The sequence below is a fragment of the Paroedura picta genome, chromosome 11 (assembly GCF_049243985.1).
Source record: "Paroedura picta isolate Pp20150507F chromosome 11, Ppicta_v3.0, whole genome shotgun sequence".
NCBI classification, from domain to species: domain Eukaryota; kingdom Metazoa; phylum Chordata; class Lepidosauria; order Squamata; family Gekkonidae; genus Paroedura; species Paroedura picta.
Window position 1 is genome coordinate 2,422,050 of NC_135379.1, and position 10,451 is coordinate 2,432,500.

Below are 10,451 nucleotides of genomic sequence, written 5' to 3' on the forward strand. Positions count from 1 at the left end.
TCGGCCCGCGGGTCAGCCATGAACCAGAACCTTACCACAAAAAGGCAATTTGGGCTCCTCCCTGGTATGGAGGAGCCTCTTGTGGCGCAGAGTGGTAAGGCAGCCGTCTGAAAGCTTTGCCCATGAGGCTGGGAGTTCAATCCCAGCAGCTGGCTCAAGGTTGACTCAGCCTTCCATCCTTCTGAGGTCGGTAAAATGAGTACCCAGCTTGCTGGGGGGTAAACGGTAATGACTGGGGAAGGCACTGGCAAACCACCCCGTATTGAGTCTGCCATGAAAACGCTGGAGGGCGTCACCCCAAGGGTCAGACATGACTCGGTGCTTGCACAGGGGATACCTTTACCTTTACCTTTACCTGGTATGGAGGTGGCCCAACCCGTCTAAAGGGCATCTCTTCTTTCCCACCATCCCAGGAGGCCTTTCGCAGCTCTGGGGAGAAGAGTCCAGTCTCCCAAACCACATAATGATGCTCTTTGACATCAGCCTCTTCGGTAAACAATTATTTGGCTTGTGCCCGTCTCTAAATTAGTGTTTATCAGCTGGCGTGGAACAGCAGCTGGAAACGTCAGAACTGCTGCCTAAGCACAGTGCCCTCCCCGGGCAGAAAGAGAAGCTATTTTTGGCACCGATTCAAGTTGGGGGTGGGGGGGGGCTGGTCATCTCGTAGGCAAGCCCAGGCAGTGGCTTCCCTCTCCGACTCCCCCACCTGGGTGCCTAAATGCTTACTGCTGCAGGGATGCATCTGCAAGGGGGGGGGCAGGGCGGGGTTGAAGTCTCCGGGGTTGGAGGGCTTGCCATAAGAGGATTTGGAAGGGCACAGGCTGATGTGAGCACCTTCTTGCGCTGCTGAACCCAGTTATGCCCAAAATGCGGGATGACAGAAAAGAACAAGGTCCATTCCGCACAGCGCTAATGTTGTCGAAGTGTTCCCATTGTGTAATGCTATTTATTTTCCGTTATTCACGACGTCGTACACAATCTGCAACACTCCTGCAACACTCCCGCAAAAATCGCCTCGTAGCGATTTTCGGGGAATCCTCAAAAGTGGATTCCCCCTTAAAAAACAGTAAACTCTTGAGAACAACCTGCAACACATCCCAAAAAGACATGTGCATTCCGGTGTCGCGATCGCCGTTTTCCCCCTGCTTAAACCAGCCAAAGCAACGAATAAGCGATGCTTCTTTGGCTGAAATCCCTCCACAAGCAATTGTCTGTAAAGTTTCCAAGCACAATACAGGCCACCATTCAACACTGCCGGTAATTTCAGCCAGAAATAGCACTGGGGGGGGGGTTTACTTTCAGTAAATCTGAAAGTGCAAATCTGACTAAGAGTGCTTGCACCTTGAATAAATCTTTATTGGTCTTAAAGGTGCCACTGGACTCTGATTTTGTTTTGTTGTGCTGCTTCAGACCAACACGGCTACCCACTTAAATCTAATAATATTAAGTCTGATATTTGTGTGGTCTGGCTGATAGATCCGGGTCACCCATATTGCAGAGAATTTCCCTCAGTTCTCCTCTCCATGTAGCCTTCACGCACAGGAATTTCTCGCCCCGATACTCATCTTAATTAATCACATCCATTTCCTTCAGCAGTTGAGTCCTCCTTCTTACACTCCGAAATGATTCCCTTCTCCATATTTACAGCGTTCAGATACACCGAGATAACATTCCCCTGCCAGCCATCGTGTCTCTCCGGGCAAGACATGTTTTAATTCTTTTCATCTCTCCTCACCAATTAACGATCTTTCCACAACTTCCAAATAATTTAATCGAAACCGGCTCCCCTCCGGAACGCCTCTTGGCTCCCGGGTTTTGTCCGGAACCCGTATCTGTCATGTTAACACCGGATAGGTAGATTTGTAGCGGAAAAGAAACATCTCCTGCTGCCTGACCCACCCAAGCTGCTCCGGGTGGGGGCCATTTCCCCAAAGAACCAGACTGAAGCCCAACATATCTGGACCTCGTGCAGAAGGCGGGGAGGGGGGAGCTGAAACTGGTGCAAGCACTCGAAAGCTCACGCCTTGAATAAATCTTGGTTGGTCTTAAAGATGCCACTGGACTCTGGTTTTGTTGTGCTACTTCAGACCCACACGGTGACCCATTTGAATTTATCCAAATGCTATAAAGTGTGACATTCTGTTGGGATGGCTGAAGCCCAAAGGCTGAAATGAAAGATTATCGAAGGCTGTAATGCAGCTGCCCTGAAGGGCCCAGGCTAACCTGGCCGTGTCCACCGGCAGAAGCTAAGAAGGCTTGGCCACGGCTGGTGCGTGGGGGGGGGGGGAGACCACCAAGGAGGTGCAAGATCTCTGTGCAGAGGAAGGCAATGGTCCTTAGCCTTGGGAACCCCAGGGGGCAGAGGTAGTCGGCTGCAACCTGATGACACCGAGATGAAGAAGAAGAGCTGGGTTTTTATACCCCATTTTTCGCTATCCAGAGGAGTCGCAAAGCAGCTTGCAAACACCTTTCTCTGCCTCTTCCCACAGCAGACACCTTGTGAAGTTGGTGGGGCTCTGTGAGAACTGCTCTAGGAAATCTATGACTGGCCCATGGTCACCCAGCTGGAACTGAGAGGGGTTCTCCAGATTAGAAGTTGGTTTTATACCCGGCTTTTCTCTATCCAAAGGAGCCCCAACGCAGCTTAAACACACCTTTCCCTTCCTCTCCCCACAACAGACACCCTGTGAGGATGGTGGGGCTGAGAGAGCTCTGAGTGAACTGCTCTGAGTGAACCGTTCTAGGAGAACTGTGACTAGGCCAAGCTCCCCCAGCTGCCTGCCTACAGAAGACGAGTGGGGAATCAAACCCCTTTCTCCAGGTTGAGCCCACCACTCTAACCACAACACCGTGCTAGCATTAAACTCCTACACAGAGATTTTAGGAATGCTCCTTGCCTGTATTGTCCAGGGAAGCCCGACCTCGTCAGATCTCAGAAGCAAAGCAGGGTCCGTCCTGGTTAGTCCTTGGGTGGGAGACCCCCAAGGCAGACCAGGGTTGCTATGCAGAGGCAGGCCAGGGCCTCAGCTCCATCCTCCCAAGCCCAGGGGACAGCACCTGCTGACACCAACACAGCTCTCAGGACAACGGGAGGCCATCCCACAAAGCCTTGCACAGAATTTTGAGAAGGGTCTGAGCGTAGTCGGACAAAGATGTGGGATTCAACCCTTCCTGGGTTCGATCCTACCCACGCCTCCTTGCCGCCATGACCTTCATCAGCTGAGCCTAGGCAGGGCATGACCTACCTCACAAGGTTGTTGTGAGGATAAAATGGAGGAGGGAAGGACCAGGTACACTGCTCTGGAATTCCTTGGAGGATGTGTAGGATAAAAGTGTGCCAGACCGAGTAGGCAGGTAGAAGGCCAAAGTGAATTTGGTGTCCAAGTGAGGCCAGAGAGGGCCAGAAGACGCTTTTTCCCATTATTCAGTCTTATATCAGCCCTGGAGAGGCTCTCCAATTGTCCGTTCCCACTACTTGGCAAGAACAGGTATACTACCCCGGAACATGGAAGTTCTATTTTGCTCTCATTTGCCAGTATGACTGTTCGGGATGGTTGTCTTTTTGGAGGGGGGGGGTTGAAGTTGAAGGGAGCATGCCACGTTATGAGGAACTCGAAAGGCAGGCCCTGCCCCCAAAGCCCTCCCCCCCCACACACACCATGGTGCCCTTTCAGATTAAAATGCCCTCTTCAATTATAGGGGTCACGGTTTTCTTAATCAGAGCCTGAGCCATTATTTCCATAATCACGCGGAAAATATGTTTCTCAAGCTGGCCTTCTCAGCAGTGTATCAAAGCCTTGTTCCCTTCCACCCACCCACTCACTCCCCAATTCCTTCTCCCCCACCCCCGAAAAACAACCACACTGAAGTGAACAGTTCTATTTTGCTAAATTGCCCTTACCTGTGATTAACACGCTGACCCGGCAATTCCATCTGGATGGGCTTTTGTTCCGCTTTGAAGTTTTGTTCAATAGCTCTTCTTCTTTCATTCAACCCCCCCCCCCTCCAGCATCTTCTCCCTCTGCCCCCTCCCCATGGTCTATGAGTTCTCAGAAGCCTCCGAAAAGATATGAAATATGGTGCGGGGGTGGGCTGCGTGGAATTCCTTCATAATGGGCTCAGGTGAGCCGCGGCTGGCCGAGATGGGAAGCCGTGGACCTCTCAGGTGACCTTTTACAAAATTAGGGGCTGGTCGTCTCCCCTCGCCCTCCTCTTGTTACTGACAGGAGCTGTTCTTTCCTGGGATCCTCTCTTTCTCCGATTAAAAATTCGGCAATGGAATTGGGATGGCATAGGATCATGAGTTAATCTCTGCCCTGAGACTCAATTTAGACCAATTTTGTGTAAAAACATTGATCCAGAATTGTACAATATTCGTCTCCGTAGAGAGATGGCATCTCCCCACCCACCCCCCAAACACACACCGCTTTTCAAAAGGACTATTTTCTACAGCCTGGGAGTGGAGATTACGGGGAGAGGCCCTCCTGTCTAGGATCTCCAACCTCCAGGCACGGGCTGGAGATTTCAGATTGCCCGCCATTGTAACGGCTCTCCAGGCAGCAGAGATGGGTTCACCTGGAGGAAACCTGGCCTCTTTGGAAGGGGGACTCTGTGCTGCTCTGTCCCAGGGAACTCTCTTCTCTCTCCAAATCCCCCCCCCCCCAAGGAGGCTCCTCCAGGGATTTCCCAATCTGCACCTGGCAACTCTACATCAAGCACTCGCTCAGCCAAAGAAGCACCTTCCATGAGAGCCAGTGGGGTGGGGGTAAAGAGGGTGCTTTTGCTGCTGGATTTCCCCACCCATATCAGGAAAATCTGCTTCTGACGTACACCAAAAGTGTGTGGAATGAGAACCCACGCTAGCCTGATCGTATCAGAAGCCAAGGCAGGTTAGCCCTGACTAGTATTTGAATGGCAGACCTCTAAGGCAGGGGTAGTAACCTGTGGTCCTCCAGATGTTCATGGACTACAATTCCCATGAGCCCCTGCCAGCGTGCTGGCAGGGGCTCATGGGAATTGTAGTCCATGAACATCTGGAGGACCACAGGTTGACTACCCAAGCTCTAAGGGGCACCAGGGGTGTGGCACAGACGCAGGCAAGGGCAAACCACCTCTGGGTGTCTCTCACCCGGAAAAGCTCACCAGGCCTCCATAACTCAGCAGCCGCGACTTAACGGAACTTCCGCCCCCCCCCCCCCATGCACCAGTCACGCATGGCACCTTCAGACCTGGGCCCTCAAATGCCGCGTGGGCACCGGAGTGCGGGAACCCCCCTACTCTTGAGAAGATTAACTTTCATGGGCCAAGGAAAACACGGGCAGAGAGGATTTCAAATGGTGTCCAGGCCCTGGCAGGCCATAGCTGCCGTAATTAGATTACAAATGCTCTTTTATGTTCGGCAGATAGGATGGGAGCAGCAGAGTGGGGAATGGCGAGAAAGGTTAAAGGGGGCGGGGTGACCGGCCGGGCGGCACCGTTCTCCAAGGGGGCTCATGGGTGGCTTTGGGCAGTCTAAGGAATTGTGTCCCCCACCTCACTTTTCTTTCAGAGGCTGCTACAAGCAGAGGCCAAATTTATTTATAATTACCTTTGTATACCGCTGCTCCCAGACCAGCCGGCTCACGGCGGTTCACAACATCTATTGATAAAAACACAATGAAAAACAATGAAATTATTTCCACACCACAAACAATACCGGCAGCATACCTTTTATCAGATCCGACGCCCATGTTTCAGTTTGTTTGTGGATTTATTCATATTATTATTAATAATAATACATTCATAGGCTGTCCCTCCCCTCAAGCAGCAGACCGGGGGTGGCTTAGATCAGAGAACTATGGTGCCTGGAAAGCTACATTCATGAATGGAGCCTTCATCGTAAGGGAAACATCAAAAATCTCCCCAAATACCTGATTTGGGGATGGATCCAGGGGAGGACAGGGACTTCAGTGGGGTCAAATGCCATGGAGTTCACCCTGTTGTCTCCCGAGGAACAGATCTCTATAGCCTGAAGACGAGCTGTAATTCCAGAGGATCCCCAGGTCCCACCTGGAGGCTGCATCCCTATTGCCCAGAGCTGGCAACCTTATCAAAGTTGTATTTCAGACGTGGGTCTCTTTCCCCTCCCTCCTTCAGCCCCTTCTGTAGTAGCAATGGGTGAGTCTGTCCCTCTCTTGGATTTCCCAGCATTGGCAGGCAGCCCAAGAGCACCTTCAGGCCCTACAAGGACTGCTTGGGAGAAGCTCGGGGGTCCACCTGAGCTGCCGTTTTTGCGGGTGGGGGAAACCAGACCGAGCAGGGAAAAGGGCTGGGCTGAGCCGGGTGGCAGGACTCAAGAAGTCTGGGGCGGATTTCTGGAAGTGCACGAGTGCCGTGAAGGAGGGGGAGATGAGGAAAACGCTTTGGGGACATTCCATTCCCCTCTTTTCCGCTCGCTGACTACTAAACAGGGCCCAACAATGCATTTCCTTGGGAACCGAAGGCACTCAGCATTAGCAAGGGCGGCGGAAGTTGTCCTCGTTTATTCCAGGCCTCAAATCGCGGGTTGGAAATGCACCGTCGACTGGCTCATTTGGAACGTCTAACGCTTCAGGCTGGTCCAGCCTTTTGCCCATGGAGGAACCCCTGAAATAATTTTTCCGGCTTCAAGGAGACCCGGAAGTGATGTCAGGTGGCCACGCCCCCATGCCATGCCCCTGGAAGTGCCATGTCACCGGAAGTGATGTCATCACCCGCGTTGACAGGCAGGAGGGAGGAAGATGAGGAGGAAAGGCAGGGGGAGAGAAGGGGGGGCTGAAGGCTGGAGTAGGTGTGCAGGCTCCGCCCCCTCCCAGGGGCAAGAGCCACAGGAGGCTCAGCAGGGGCAGCAAAGGAAGTGGCCCCTTCTCTAGTTTGTGGCCAAGCCCATTAAGGGAAGCAGGGAAAGGCTACAGAGTCCCTCTGGAGAACCCACACAACCATGGGGGTCCACGGACCCCAGCTGGGAATCCCTTCTGCAAAAGAAATGCATTCATTTTGGAGATTTTTTCCCCTTGAATTGGAATCCGACCTTCCTCACGTGTAGCCATATCTCTGTAGCCATGGCTGAACCTTGGGGTGTGCGTTTGCAGTAAAGTTATAGCATTATAGCATTGTTTTTAAAGGGCTGGATGCATTGCAGGGAACAGCACGGCTGCTGCCATGAAAAAGGTCCTCTGCTCCTCCTTAGTCGCCAGCTATGGAAATGGCCAGTAATTGTCAGACTGCATACACCCATTCAGGACTCATGAAGCATGCTAAATGTTCTTCAGTCCTCATCTACCTTATTGGCAACGGAACCTACTTTTCTCTGCATGTGCAGTGATGCTATAGCACCACAATACTGTGCGGTCTTAAACAGAAAACACCCCAGGAGCTATAGAGCAAAACAGCCTTTCTCAACTTTTTTACTGTTGAGAACCCCCTGAAACATTCCTCAGGCTTTGAAAAACCCCAGAAATGGCACAATCCTGCAGAATATGGCTGGGAAGTAGAATTGTGGACACACCCACCCGGGGCCCCTCCCCTTCCCGCCCCCTCTGCTCCATTACTGGCCATTTTGGGAGAGTACAGGTGAGTCGACATGATCATATATGGTCATATCACCCAATAAATCAGATTGCCAATATCCAGGTGGGGCCTAGAGATCTCTCACTCTTCCGGCGGATCTCCATATGAGAGGGCTCACTTCCCCTGGAGGAGATGGCTGCTTGGGAGGGTGGGTGCTGTGGCATGGTACCCTACCGAGATCCCTCTCCTCCCCAAAACCTGCCATCCCCAGGCTCCATCCCCAAAAATCTCCGGGCATTTCTCCAACCAGAGGTGGCAACCTAGGAGACAGGTAGCCCACTGAGGGCCAGGCTGGAGCCCCCCTTCTTCCGCTTTGGTCCTTGGCCTCCCCCCTCCAGGAGAGGGACCCTCCTGCTTCCCTCTGTGTGCCCCAGAGAACGATTTTCGATTTCTGAGCAAGCCCGTTGGAGGTGTCAGGGAGGCTTTGGTGTACGGAAGGACGGCTGTCTCCCTTTCAAGAAATCAAAACAGACTGAGGAAGATTACAGCAATTAAACCAGCAGTTAGCCATTAATATGATAGATGTGGTGTCGAAAATAGCTTCCTAATCCGGTGCTTTGTGATTATTGCACCAAACATAAGAGCTCCTCTCTCCCCCTCACTCCTTTTTTCTTCTCGCTCTCTCTCTCTCTCTTTTTGGAAGGCACTGCCTGCGGTTAGTGCAAAGCTCACCACTCAGCCGGTTTCTTAATCCGCTCAGACGGTTAGCGAGTGAGCTGTCTTTTGCAGGCCTCTTTGGGCGGAGGGCTTCTCTCAGCAAGAAATGCCGCCATCTTGGGCCCAGGGGAGTGGTGCTCTGCTCCATAAACTCTGCTCAAAGGGCACCCTTGGCCTTGACGAGCTCCCTCGGCTCCCACGAGGTTGCGGGCCTGGGTGAGTGGCCAACCGCCCGGTGAAACGAGACAGCGTCCTTTACGATCTGCTTTGGCAAGTCTGCAGTCCACCAGATCATCATGAAAACGCCACGTCCTAGTTGACCCAGGAAGAAGATCCTCGAAACAGGAAAATGTATCCGGGAGTTTTGCGGCTCTCCGTTGGCTAATCGGTGGGCTCTTAACTTCTGGAGTAGTCCTTTCAGCAGCCCGTGAGATCGTGACTCCACGGAAAATCCCCACCAGGCAAGAAACGTTAACCTGCCGTCAAATGGAGGCCGAGGGATGTGCTGGTAGCTTTGCTTGGCATAGATCAGGGGTAGTCAAACGGCGGCCCTCCAGATGTCCATGGACTACAATTCCCAGGAGCCCCCTGCCAGCGAACGCTGGCAGAGGGCTCCTGGGAATTGTAGTCCATGGACATCTGGAGGGCCGCCGTTTGACTACCCCTGGCATAGATGGAAGAATGCCAGCTGTGCTACTTTTGTGAGTCGAGCCATTCTTCCAAGTCTCCTCTCAATGTTTTCAGTCAAGGGACCCCAACATGGTGCCCGGCAAGCAGGCAAGCTGGGGGGGGGGGCTTTTGCTCAACCAAGGCTTCTGATTGGCCACGGGAGGTCTGATTGGCAGCACCATTGAAAAAGCTGGCTTTGCCACCGGCCGCCCCCAAAGCACAAGGATTCTCCCCGTGCGATTGGTGGTCGTTTCACAGCTGGCTCCGCCCCACGAGAAGGCCGCTCCTCCGGTCTGGCTCGTGGGCTCATGGGCTCGGCACCTCGCCCAGACCTGCGAATCCGGCAACAAATGCATCCCTTCTCTCCTGGCTCAACTGCCTGGCGAACTCTGGACGCCTTCCCGGCCACGTTCTCCCTCCCGACTCGAAGCATTCCAATCTCCGTCGCCAATCTTGGCTGGGACTCGGAAACATGAATAAGCTTTTGCCTGTCCGGAAGCCAGCTGGCGGAGGAGCACCCCCCTCCCATGTGTGAGGATGGCAACGGCTGGACCGGATTCTTCCCGCCTGGAAAGCGGAATCAGAAGAGCTGGTCGTTGAGATGCTCCATCTCGAGCAGAGAGACGCCTGGGGAAAGGACCACATTCACGGCTAGTGTTGCCACTGGAGGTGTCATGGTTGAGAGCAGTGGCTTCTTGATTGGAGAGCTGGGCTTGATTCCCCACTCCTCATCCACATGCATGGGTGACCTTGGGCTTGTCACAGTCCTGTTAGAGCTGTTCTGACCGAGCAGCAATATCAGGGCTCTCTCAGCTCCACTTCCCTCATTGGGTGTCTGTCATGGGGAGAGGAAGGCGATTGTAAGCCACTTTGGGTAGTGAAAGGTGGGGTACAAAACCCAACTCTTCTTCTTCTGGTTCTACCAGTCTAGTCCATTTTTAACCTGCCTTCCCACCAAGGAGCTTTGAGGGGTGTCCAGGATTCTCCTGTCCTAGGTTGTCAAATTTGTCTTGGTAAATTCCTAGAGATTTGGAGATGGAGCTTGGGGAGGTGAGGATCTCCCTTACAGGCCGAAGAGCCAGGAATGTTTTGGTAACTCTTTGAAGGAAATTTTTAGGTGGGCTGCCGTGTTGGTCAGAAACAACAGAACAACGTTCGTGTCCAGGGGCACCTTGACGACCGACAAAGTTTTACTCTGAGTATAAGCTTTCATGCACATGCGCCCTGCTTCAGATCCATCGACTCAGGTGGGTCACGGTGTTCATCTGAAGCAACAGAATACAATTTGAATCCGATGGCACCTTGAAGACCCACAAAGTTCTATTCAAGGTGTGAGCTTTCGTGCACACAGGGGGTAAGTGATGAAGTGTGCATGCATACAAAATCTTATCTCCTAAACAAAGCCTTCTTGGTCTTAGACATCACCAGACTCAATCTTTTAAAGAAACGCAGGATAAATATTTATGAACGGACGAATTCCAGCCCAAGAAGAGCAAAAGGTTTTTCCCCGGCAGCCATCGTGGAGTTAATTGGCTCTA

The 10,451-nt window shown here is 52.6% G+C and overlaps 1 protein-coding gene across 1 annotated transcript in view; it reads right to left on the minus strand.

Annotated features, from left to right (window-relative positions):
* The window catches only part of WNT3A (Wnt family member 3A), a 129,311-nt gene that overhangs the window by 6,122 nt on the left and 112,738 nt on the right, over positions 1–10,451 (minus strand). Inside the window, exon 5 of the transcript XR_013225624.1 lies at positions 5,588–5,638. The gene's annotated coding sequence lies outside the window, so the exon portion shown is untranslated. The remainder of the gene's footprint in view (positions 1–5,587; positions 5,639–10,451) is intronic.